We start from the raw sequence: 12,627 nt of genomic DNA, 5'->3' as shown, positions 1-12,627 counted from the left end.
AGATACATATTATATTAAATTGAATAAATTTGTATAATGAGAACGGTATTGTTCTAATAACGCTTTATGGAAGAATACAATTTTGCTGCCGTTTTAAATATGGCTGTTTACAACAATTAATTGGGACTTCTATTAATTGCAATTGAATTTCACAGCATGCTGGAGGTTTCCAGCAACTATTTACGCCACTCGATTGCATCGCTTTCATTGGACCGGTGATGACAGCAGTGGTGAGTCACGGTGGCCCAGGTGAACATCCGGGTTTCCCGCTGGCACCACATGCCTTGGCTCTCCAGGAGCTATTTTTGGACGCCGTTGGCTTTTCGCATGCCAGTCCCTCGCCCTCCAGCTGCCCCGGCAGAGGGAAAGCCTGCACCAGGACGGCGCACGCGAGAGGGCTTCCTTCTGCTCCAAGCGCGCAGAAGCACTCGCTCCCCGCTGCTGCCGCCCAAAGCCAGAATATAAAAGCGCTGGATGTTTGCGACATCAGGGACTGTTTCCGATCCGCACGCTTCTGAGGACACGCCGCGCCGTTGTGAAGAGGAGCTCGCGTTGTTATTATAGCGGGCGAAGAATGGCGCGCGGGCCCTCGCATTCATGCGTTTTCTTTGGCTCTTGATAACTTCGCGGCGCAAAGGCGCCGTTTATCGCCAGGATCCTCGAAGGAAAGGAATATGTTTGTTACCTGGCTAACACAGGCGCTCGTCTGGTGCTCAGGTAAAGGCGCTCATTATTTGATTCATCTTCGTCCAAAACGATAATATCTAATCATAGTGTGGCTGGCCGTCGTCATAAGCGGCGGTCAAAGAAGCCTATGTAGACAGCGTTCTGGATTCTCACGCGAGGACCGCGATGCTAGCTATGTAGGCATAGCGCGCTGGGTTTTTAGGACGTGGTTGTTTACAGAAACTGTCCACGACATGGCTTTAACAGATTAGGCGTTCATTTTAACTCAATTCAGAGATATTTCGTTGTTTTAGGTTTGATTAAACGGCGGTAGGCTGTTTTAAGTCGCTTGTGCAGTATTTCTGGTTGTTTAAAGGCAAAGTGAGCACACAGAACAAAGAAATAAAACAGCTGGTAGTTTTATTCGGAAACAAATGGTGTATAAACAATGGTTTGTATATTGTTTTCATGCAATGTTCAAATTGATTTGTTTTCTTTCTAAGGTTTATAAGACATTTGCGATAGAAAATGCTAAACATTTTTCTTAGGTTTAGATGTGTCTATTTGCCTTCTTTATTGCATTTATATCTTTATATTATGCTAATTTAATTACTAATTATTTTGTTTTGTCATGAGCTGCCACTTGTAGGTCAGTATTTATTGTTAAAACAGTGTTGTATTTTGACATGAAACAGTGGTTTTGTGCTTTGTTTATGTGTAAGGTTAACTGCATTGTTATCAAAATAAATTGTACTGTTTATTGTTAAATAAAAATTATGTATGTCTTCAATGTCAAGACTTTGGCATATCTTAAGTGTGAAGCAGATAAAAATTTTATTTAAAAAATGTTTATGAGTTATGGCATTTAAACAAGCCGATAAATGCAAATAATGTCTTCACTGGACTTTGGTTTAGAAGTGATAAGTTGGTAAAATGTTGTTCTGGTGTAATAAAAGAGAAGCAAAAATAATAATGCTAAAAATAAATATTAAAGTTTACAGGAAAGTTTTTTTAAATGAAACTGAAGTTAGGTATTTATATATTTTTTTAAATTTGGTGTATATAAGTAACTGACTTATGTGTGTATAATATACATATGCATTTATATGTATATGGGCATATTTTACACATTGTTGTGTGTCAGTTATTTAAAACTATCTTTTATTTTCTCTTCATTTTGTTGGCATTGACATTTGACCACTGAACTTAAATTTCCATTTGTCAGTTATCTGTTGATTTTTGATCATTGTTTTGGGGAACAGTGAGAAATCTTTGCATACTGAGCTGATTTGTGATTCATGCAGGTCTGATGGAAGAAGCCTGCAAAATTCTTTGATACACCCTCCATCAGTTGTGTGTGTGTGTGTATTATTAATCCTTTGTAGGGTAGTAGCGGGTGAAGAAGGTAAAGTCTATTCAAAACTGAAAGAATACACAGGGGTCAGGGATCTTAGAAATAAACTTATTCTGTGTGTGTGTGTGTAAAGATGAAATGAGTGCAGTGGTTTATTGGGGTTGCTGGTGTAGTGCCTCCTTATGTGTACCGGTATCAGTGACAAACTGTACGTGTTATCAGCAGTGTTTGGCCAATAAATGCACAATGAACGTCTCGCTCATGTGAAAACCACAGCGCTAAACTATGTGTTCAGTCTATATCAAATCTGGGTGCTGACAGTGGAATGAATTCACGTTGCGGGGAAGGGTGGCGGTGCATAGCGTCAATTGGCTGGCTGCATTTTCTTTGCATGCAATGTCAACATTGTCGTAATCATAAATATTTCCCCTTGGAAACAGAAACTCGTGACATAATGATTTTCGTGTAGCAAACCTAGGTTGGCTGTTAAAAAAATAAACAAGAAAATATTTTTATGTGTTGAGAGTTACGTAAGCAACATCAAAAAGAAAAGATGGATAAATGTTTTCTAAAAGTTAGTTTAGTGGTATTGATCAAAAGTATTGTTATAAATAACTTTTTAAAAAATATTTAAAAAGTAGCAGCGCTTGGTGATGTTAAATTCATCATTGGGTATGGAAAAAACGAAAATGTGTTGCAGTGTTGTATTTTTGTCCATTTCAGTCTGTTAGGAAGTCTGGGAGGCCTGTGCGGCGTGGATCGCGCCATTGCGTATCTGCGATCCTTACGGCCCGTTCTTTGCAAATGTGTGCGTGATGCGGTGCTGCGTGATGTTTCAAACATGGACGTGCGCCGCGGCTAGCTTGATCGTATCATGGATTTGATTTGGTGGTTTCTTTGGTGAGAAACTCCAGTTCACTGGTCTTAAATCATCTACCCGTGAAGCATGTGGTTTGTGGCTGTGTTTGGTTCGGGGTTGCAGGCCAGTTAGACGCAGGTTTTGAAGGGTTAAGTGTTTAAACATCTCATTAGGTTTGATTGACAGGTAGTTGTTTCTTGTGATCTGTAGATCTGGGTCACCAGAAATGTTTATGTGCCTCCAATTCGGTTATTTGTTGGCTAATACTTAATTATTGGAACCAGCCACGCTTTTTTAATGTCTCATGAAAAATAAATAAACTCGTATTATATTTAAAGATGCAAGCAAAATGTTAAGTTATTTGCAATGCATCATTTGGATGTAATACGTTTAATTTTTTAATGCACTGTGCGTTTAAAGGCATAGTTCACCAACATTACTCATTTTTGTACTCCTCTTCAGGATTGTTCCAAACATGTATGAGTTTTTTCTTTTAGACATGAAAGATATGCAGCTGTACTGTCAACTGTTTGGTCAAGAAAAATGCATTCAGTCTCTTCCTTTCCGTGTTTTCATCAGTCAGGGCAGTCAGGCGGAGTGGCGACTAGAGAGTCGTCTACTACAAATGATAACTGGCGGACAGAGAAAACCAATCAGAGCGGTTTTGAGAAGGTGTGAGGAGAAGACAGAAGCTGCACTCTTCGCCTCCTGGATTGAACTCCACGGAACCATTCGTCTGGTCAAAAAGCTGCTGGCTCGACGATTTTTGCTGTTATGACAGGTAACATCAAACCTCCTTTTATGTAGGTCACTGTCGGATTGAGCTGCTGGCCTTTTGCCAAACAAGCAATAAGAACATTTTAAAGCCTGAAGTTAATGACTTATCACGGGTTTGTTTATTATAACAGCACGAGAAGTTGTACAAACACTTTATTTGTATAAAGTTTGGGAATTAGGTCAGATGTCATTTACGTCTCATACTAAGTCATTTATAATTTTAGAAATAACTACAGTTTTCTATGTGAATATTTTTAAAATATGTAGTTTATTCTGTGATGCAGCATGTGTGAGTACTTCAGTCTCATATTTGGCATGATACTTGAGAAAGCATTCTAATATAACGGCAGGAACTATTCCGTATTCTGATGACTTTTATAATATTTCAGCATTCATTAAAATAGGAATTCTTTTGCTTGTAACATTATAAATGTCAGAATGTAACTTTAATTAATGCGTTGTGATTACTGCATTAATAAATCAACATTCGATTGTACAACTAATTCATTTTTTAATGTGTGTGATAAATCGTTAATTCCAGACTGTTTGGGTAAATTGGATTATAAAAAGCATTTTTATTGGTGTGTATATAAGCTTAGGAAATATAAGCTTAAATATACATTTTCTGAGTGCTGTTTTGGCGCTTTTTTTTGAGCCAGAGCCATATTCTCCTGTGATGACAAGCGGTTGTCAGATTAGATGGCCGATCAGTGAGGATTCAACACATAAGCTTCAAACAATGGTGTTCTTGCATGCATGCTGTGTGCTCTTCTGTAAATATAGGTTACTACATTTTATGCCTGTTTTTGTAGATGGAAACAGCAGGCGTGCTGGGTAGATATTGAATTCATTTTTAAAAACATGTAAAATAAAAATACTGTTGCATCTTAAGACAAGTTTCGAAGCGACCAGCGTTTTTAAGACCAGTCAGAAGCGCAAGTTTCTTGATCTAGCACTGAGCTTTTAGTGCGTCTGTAAGAACCAGGGTCTCTCAGTTAGCAATTAATTTGGAATTCCATCGAGCTGCCGTTTGCCACTGCTACATTGATTTAGATCTCCCCCTTTCATGTATGTGTGTGTGTGTGTGTGTGTGTGTGCTTGAGCAGACAGTGTGGCCACAGAGGAGAATACTCAGTGTTCTTCTGCTGCTGAAGGAAACTATTGCAATGAGAAGTTCACACCTGCCAAGCCATCGCTCCACTTGGAATAGAAGCCCAACCTCACAGCCATACTTAGCTATTCTTTAAGGATCTTTTGCCTAAAAATATATATGTATATGATTGCTATTAAATTTTTATTACTTAGGATTTGAAAGGTTACGTATTTTGATTTTGAGAGTCCCACAAGTTGACATTTGTACAAAGATGCCAAAAAAAAAATGCATTCAACAACTCCCAAATGATAGTTCCTTTTTTTAAACCCTTCCGCGATTTTTATTTGGGAAAGGCGGTGTTTGTGAGCTTTTAATGCTCCAGCCAACACCTAGTGAAAAATAAAAATGAATTAATATATCATTCAGACCCACGCGAAAATCTGGTTTCCTGAATCTGCTTGCAGCAGCGTAACAAGCGGGTGCGTATATTGTCTTTTCATATTGATTTTAACATTTAAGTGTGGATTTGTTTTAAAAAGCGCCTCGTAATTAGTCCAGATCTTTCTTTTTGGGCCAATATTTTATACCACTGGCGCCTCAGTTATTATTCACAGTCTGCTACCTCGGCAGATCAATACCAAATCCATATAAGAGATGTTTTTAAATAATGATGGACATTCTATTTTACATTTAACTTAACTCATCCTTATCAGTGTTTAAATCTTAATATAAATGTTATAATACAAAATCTGATGTTGTAAAAATTGATGTTAAAATCAGCATTTTATCAAGCAGTTCTAATGTTTATTTTGATTAGTGTCATTTTCTTTTATGTATTTTATTTACACCTGGTTATATTTCATGTCCATTATTGCTGATGTTCTGTTTGTGTTTCTTCTAGTAAAAGATCCAGCCTCCTCAGCCAGGGCCGTCTCTGTGGGGTGTGCTGGTTTTATTCTCCTCATTCCTTTCGCCATCCTCTCTCTGGCCTGGTGCTCGCCTGCTGGGCGTGCCACCAGCGAAAACCCACCCTATAGACCTGCGTTGACATTGGCCAGGTATGACAGCTACGTATAAATTCGTATCACGGTTTCCAAAAGTGTTTCCAACATCAATAATGTGAAATGAGCTGCTGTGTAGCATATTAGAATGGTTTCTGAAGAATCATAATATTGATCCTGAAGACTGGAGTGATATTTTAAGAAATTCAGCTTTGTGTCACAGGTTTAAATAAATTACAAAAGTATTCACTTTAAAAAGCAGTACTCTTTTTTTATTATTATAATGATGACATTTTACAAATTTACCATTTTGTATTTATGGTCAAGTTAAATGTAACCCTTGTCAAAAAACATTAAAGCATTTTCAGACACCATACTTTGCATATGTCTGGGTTTATGTTTGAGACTATTACTGAGGATATGGTTACTATTTTTCTTTTAGATTGTTGAAAAGATTTAGTCCCACATATTTATATATATATATATATAAAGTTGGAAGGATTTTAACTTATTCATTATAAGGCTATCTTATCAGCCCTATTTTAGAATTTGTATAAATATATTTTTATGTTGATTGACTTGTACTGCTTATCAGATACTGATTCTTATGTGTTTTTATTTAAATGTTCTTGCTTAGGATGCTGGTCTTCCTCCACCATCTCCTGTCTAGGTTGGTCTGAAGCCACTGCAGTTGCTAGAGTTAAAGGCCAGAGGAGCGCTTTGGCTGCGTCTGGAGAGACCTGAAAGTTACTGAGTGAATATGTGGCGGTGAAAATCTTCCCCATCCAGAGTAAATACTCCACTTATGTACTATTCAAAACAGGATTGCTTTTTTCTCCGATAGAAGCAGCGTGTGTGTGTTTAATTCTGAAATATGTTTATCAACAGGACAAACCCAGTAAGTGGCAAGAAAATGAAAGAGACATTTACCTCACTGAAGGGTTTAAACATGAGAATATTCTTGCATTTACATCTCAGCAGAAAAAGCAGGCACAAACCTTCAGATGGAGTTGTGGCTGGTCACAGAGATTCCACGAAGGTCAGTAATAGTTTGTTTCAAAAATATCCCTAGAAGGTGTGGAATCAGAATGGACCAAATAATATATATTAAAATTAAAGATAATATAAAATGCTGTATCCAAACAACATGCATATTAATTGTTATACATTATGTCTTCAATTTTAGCATTCATTCTTTCTCAGGTGCATCAATTCAGAATGAGTACATAAAAAAAACAATGATCTGCACACTAAAATCATAACCCAGTATCATGATGTTATTGTAATATATAATATATAATGTTAATTTAGTATCAATGAGGGTTTTACTTAATATTTTTTAAATAGTTTTTATTTTATGGTTTCTGTTTTATTTCAATTTAAGTTAAAATGTTAGTATTTTCCATCCTATTTGTCCTTTAAATTTTGTTTATTTTTTTTTTTTTAATGTACACACGCTTTACATTTCACATTTTATTTTCTTAGGCAAAAGTAGAATTAAAATATGTTATATATATTCCAGTAAGTGCTTTATTTCAATATTGCTTTTATTTGTTAAATTCCATAATATGTATTATGAGTCCCAATTTATTGCAGGGTTCACTAACAGATTACCTGAAGGAGAGCACCATGAGCTCAGCCTCAGTTGTGCCATATTTCTGCAAAGCATGTCCCGTGGCCTGGCGTGCCTTCACGAAGACCTTCCTTACAGAGCAGAAGGGACCCAAACCACGCCATCGCACACAGGTACATGAGCGAAGTAAATCTCAAAGCTTTTACAGCATCAATACAGATCTGAAGGAGATCGTGCTCGAGCATTTGATGTGTACTTTTTAAAGAGATTTGTAAATGTTTTGCTCTTGCTGTGTAGTGATAAAGCGAGAGACACTGGGTGATTTGGAGGTTTGTAGATTTGCAGAGACTTCAAGAGTAAATGTCCTGCTCAAGACTGATTTGAGCGCCAGTGATTGCGAACTTTGGGTTGGCTGTGCGCTTGAGCCTGAAACACGCCTGGAGATACACACGGCCAGGTCAGAGATAAAGCCAAGCATTTGCCTACAGTTCAGTCTATCTGTCTCTTTACCTCCATGCTACAGATATGTAGGCGGGTTGGTAAAAATAGTGTTTTAGAAAGGCTGCAGTTGTTTGAACAGAAGTAAAATAAAAACAGTAATATTGTGAAATAGTATTACAATCTATAAGAGCTGTTTTTATGTCAGAATATTTAATTAATTCCTGAGATTTAAAGCTGAATTTTTGTCTTAACTACTCCTATCTTCAGTGTCACATGATCAAATAGAAATCATTTTTAATATACTTATATTCAAAAAAGTGGAAACATTATACTCTTTATCAGGAGTTTTTATCTAAATATAAAGTTTAAAAGATCAGTATTTTGGCTTCACTGTCAATTTTTAATTCATCAAGCTGATTTGTAAGTTGCTGACCACTAAACGTTTTACTGTTAGTGCTTGTAAATATTGTTGCTAGTGTTTTGATTCATCAATTCAGAATAAACGCACACAGACCAAAAAATATAAATGCAGATTCAAAAACTAAACTAGTACAAAATTGTTTTACGCCTTTTCACTGTGTTCTGTAAATATAAGAAAGTGCTTGTGATGTTCTTTATTTATGTAAGTGCCTTTTGAATAAAATGTAAGAAATGTAGGCTTTAGATCGAGGATCAAATCAGTTTCACTGAAGAGTTGTGCAAATGCAACCACAAAAATGTTTCAGCCTCTTATTATTCAGTCCTTATGATTATTCAGCCATTTGAAGTTTAAACAGTGTGATCCTAGACTCCTCTGGGAGGCGGTGAAAGTTATCTAGTGTATATTTGTTTTCTCTCTCTCGCTGCAGGTGGGCACTCAGCGTTTACACGCTGCTCCAGAGGGTGGGAGAAATTATTGTTCAAAGGGCCTTCACAAAGTCGACATGCTCTGGGGCTGGTGCTGTAGGAGCTGGTGTCGCTGCACTCCGATGTTAAGTCTGCATAAGCGCATGTGTCTGTGTGATTACATGTTAAAAATGATGTTCCAGATGCTTAACAATATAAGAGCAGTGTAATTGTATCATATATACATATTTACAATGTACAGATATTGCACAGGTGTTTGTAGGTGTATTGGATGAATATATATATATATATATATATATATATAAACAGATAAATGGGTATATATGCACAGACTGTTACTGCATTAGCACTGGTATTACTGCATTGAAAAGTGTACAACTTTAGAAATTTACTAATTCATAGTGTATATAGTTAATGTTAATATATGTGTTGTATTATTCAGTATATTTGTGCATCAGGTTGTAGTTTATAAGTCACAAGTGGCCTGAGGGGAAGAGCTGTCCATCAAATAGAGCATTATAATAAGTTAACTTCTAAGTACAGAGCACAACCCCAATATTTTCTGTTTATTTATTGACTTTAACTGTAAAGGCTCTAGCTTATAAATCTAGGAGTGTGTTTTTCTCTTTCTTGTTTTTATATGTCTTCTTTATTAATAAGCATTTCCATGCATTCTGATCTAAAGTTTGATGCAATTCAGAAATTGCTTTAAAAATGCTTTTTTTAGCTACATTTGTACCAAAACATGAACACAATAATAATACACACACACTAATTGAGTGTTTTAGTGCTTACTGTATCATAAAGGCATAGTGCTTTAGCAGTTTTCTGTTTTTTTTCTGTTTTTTTTGATCTTAGCCAGATCTTGCATGCCTGGCCTATTGCTTTATACAGCTAATGCTTTTGCTACATCCCTCTCAGGTCCTGCAGTGGAGTACCCAGCTGTCACTTTGAGGAGGAGGCGGGGCCTGCACATCCTTCACTAAAAGATTATTGAAGATGTAGTGGTCCACAAGAAGATCGGCCCATCTTTAAAGAGCTGCTGGATCAAGTATCCGGTGAGAATGTGCACTATGAGTAGAAGCTAGAGCCAGTACGATTGCTCGTGCTTCATATGGACCATGATTTGGATAAATAAATGCACATGCACTGCAGGTTCTTAGAGGAAGCATGTGAACTGTAGAGCAGCTCATGAAGCAGTGTGTTCCAGCGTTTTGAGCGACTCAGTTTGCAGTAATTGCTGCTGCATAAACTAAACTGTATCCGATTTGAGTTTCGAGTCACTTTTGGGAACATAAACATAAACCAACTAAACTTCCTAATCTTGTAATGAAAAGTTCTTATCAATAAAAGAGAAGCTTTAAAGGAAGCTCCTGCAGTTTTCTACTCTAAATATTTGATGGTTTGGAAGTTTAAATGGAGATCAAATGTTAGCGTTATAATTTTACAGTTTTAGTCAAAAAATCTTTTAATATTATTAAACATTAAATACCTAAATATCATAGATGAAAATATTACTTATGTATATATAAATATACACACATTCACATATATATTATATATTCACGTAAATATTTATACACACACATATATATATATATATATATATATATATATATATATATATATATATATATATATATATATATATATAAATATAAATATAAATATATATATAATATTGAATATATTTTGTAATATTTAAACATTTTCTACATATATACTGTATGTGTGTGTGTGTGTTCATGTATATGTAATGAATTTATACAGTACTCACAAAAACATTTATTTTGAATTAATCACGAATAATTCTGTTTCATAGCATGAGTAAATAAAAAGTAGACTTAATGCAGGTTAGTTAAACTCATAGCTCATTCAGAGATGGAGTTGCTGCATTTATTGCTGGAAGAAAACACAGAGTTTCAGACTAGTTATTAAGTGGCGCCTTTTGATTAGATTATGCACTTTGATAAGAGATTTTTAGAAATTTGGTACAGAGCGTTGTGCAACCTGTCGAATGCGATCAGCTTTTGACATCTTCCAATTTTTTGAGTTGGAGAATTAAAACCGTTTAAATGATCTTTCTCCGCGTTCCTGGCAGGGAGTTTGGGCCAGCTATGCCGAGACCATCGAGTGCTGGGACCACGACGCAGAGGCGCGACTGTTTGGCCGCCTGCGTGGAGAAGCGCATCTCCACCATCTCTGGCAGACCGCCAACACCATCAACCGTCTACCTCGGGTGCCTGGTCTCCATAATGATGATGATGGCGGCGTCCCACAGCGACCACGGACCTTCCTCCCAAAGAGTCTACAGCACCTGAACATCAGGGTCGTTAACCACGCGTTCATCGCCCAGTAAATGTGAACTTTGCTGCTAATTTGATCTCTGGATCGCCATGTATTTAATTTCTTCTTCTTGCATCGTCGGATAAGCTTTCTACCAGCACATTCATCTACTGTACTCTTCCGAGAAGGAAGGCACACACGGAGAAACCTCAAACAGCGAAGACCAGAACTCTCAGAGGGCATTCAGGGGGATCGTTTCGGACTGCTGGGATATGAGCACCGCGTTACCTCATCGGTTTTAATGCCATTTTTAAGTTGTTGTTTTTGTTTTGTTTTTTTGCCTTCACTCCATGAATACCTCCATCCCGAACGCTCGACCCTCGGGTTCTATCAAGACGATCTGATGACTGTTACGCAACCTTCCAAGAGCACACAAGGTCCTTTTTGTACTCAGTGAATTTTAGTCTAGTTTTAACGTACCCTTTCTTCCTCAAGCGTCTCGTGGGATGTTTTTGTGGCGTTCCTGCAGCCGTCTGAAGGACACCGAAGCGGAAGGCAGCGGGACTGTTACGATTCAAGTTGCCTTCCGCGGCGTCGAGGATTGGTTTTAATGTAGCATCCGCTTGTGTTGAAGTATCTGAAGTCAGACGTGCCATCGGTTCAGCGTTCATTTTTGTTTTTCTTCTGAGTGACGAGCTGCAGTCCAAGTGTTAGTTCTGCGACGCGTGAAGAGCAGCGCTAAATTACAGGATTGCTTTGATCAATGGCTCAATGTTTGGGTGCACCAGGAAAGCGCGTGATGTTTATCCGCTACACTACTCAGGTAAACTCTGTGCATGTGATTGTGACCGCTCACTCTTACAGCAATAGTTCTCAGCAGTATGGTGAATCTCACCAGGAAAATCTGGGTCATAAGCCACCTGAAAATCTGAAGGAAAATGTAGTTATGCATCCGTGAAAATTTAGCTTTTATGATTTTTGTTTTTTTAAGCACGCCTTGGCATATCTTTTAGCATGATGCAGAAAAATACTTTATTCGAAATACTAGATGCTTCATTAAAATGAAAGAAATTTGTTTCAAGAAAACTAACTCCCTCGCATCGCAGAAATGAGAAAAGGTTTTTAGTACGTCACAGTAAATGGGACAAATTGGACTTGGCATAGACTTCATTCTCTTTATGCAGCAGAAAATAAAGCTCTTGGCCATTGCATATTATCTCTTTCTATCAAGTGAAAAACACCACCCCACAATTAAGTTTTTGGACACCTAAAGATATTTACAATAATTTTTTCTTGCTTGCAGTAATTATAACGTTGTTTTGCATTACAGTAATAAATATTCAATATGCTGAAATTTCATAAATGCTTTAATTTAGCAGAAAAATAGCAACAGTTAAACAACTGTTTGTTTATCAAATTATTACTGTAATGCAAAAAAGTGTGCTTTTTCCCCCCTTTAAATTGGTGTCAAATGCAATAAAAAATCTAACCTATTTGTTTTGTTTTAACAATTTGATTAAAAAATTTGGTATCACTTTAAATTTAGATGCCATTTATTAACATTAGTTTGTGTATTAACAAATATGAACAATCAATGATCGATACACGTATTCATCTTCGTTAACGTTAGTTTATAAAAAATACGATCATTCATTCATTGTTAGTTCATGCTCACAATGCATTTACTAATGCTAACAAACACAACTTGAAATTAGCATTAGAAGTGTTGTT

The 12,627-nt window shown here is 36.7% G+C and overlaps 1 pseudogene; it reads left to right on the top strand.

Moving 5' to 3' along the window:
- Positions 1-218: 218 nt before the first annotated feature.
- On the top strand, positions 219-10,931 carry LOC122335666 (annotated as a pseudogene).
- The last annotated feature ends 1,696 nt before the right edge of the window (positions 10,932-12,627 follow it).

Source organism: Puntigrus tetrazona, unplaced genomic scaffold (assembly GCF_018831695.1).
Source record: "Puntigrus tetrazona isolate hp1 unplaced genomic scaffold, ASM1883169v1 S000000846, whole genome shotgun sequence".
In the NCBI taxonomy this organism is placed as follows: Eukaryota; Metazoa; Chordata; class Actinopteri; order Cypriniformes; family Cyprinidae; genus Puntigrus; species Puntigrus tetrazona.
Note: the sequence above shows the minus strand (reverse complement) of the source record. Positions and strands in the feature narration are given on the sequence as shown.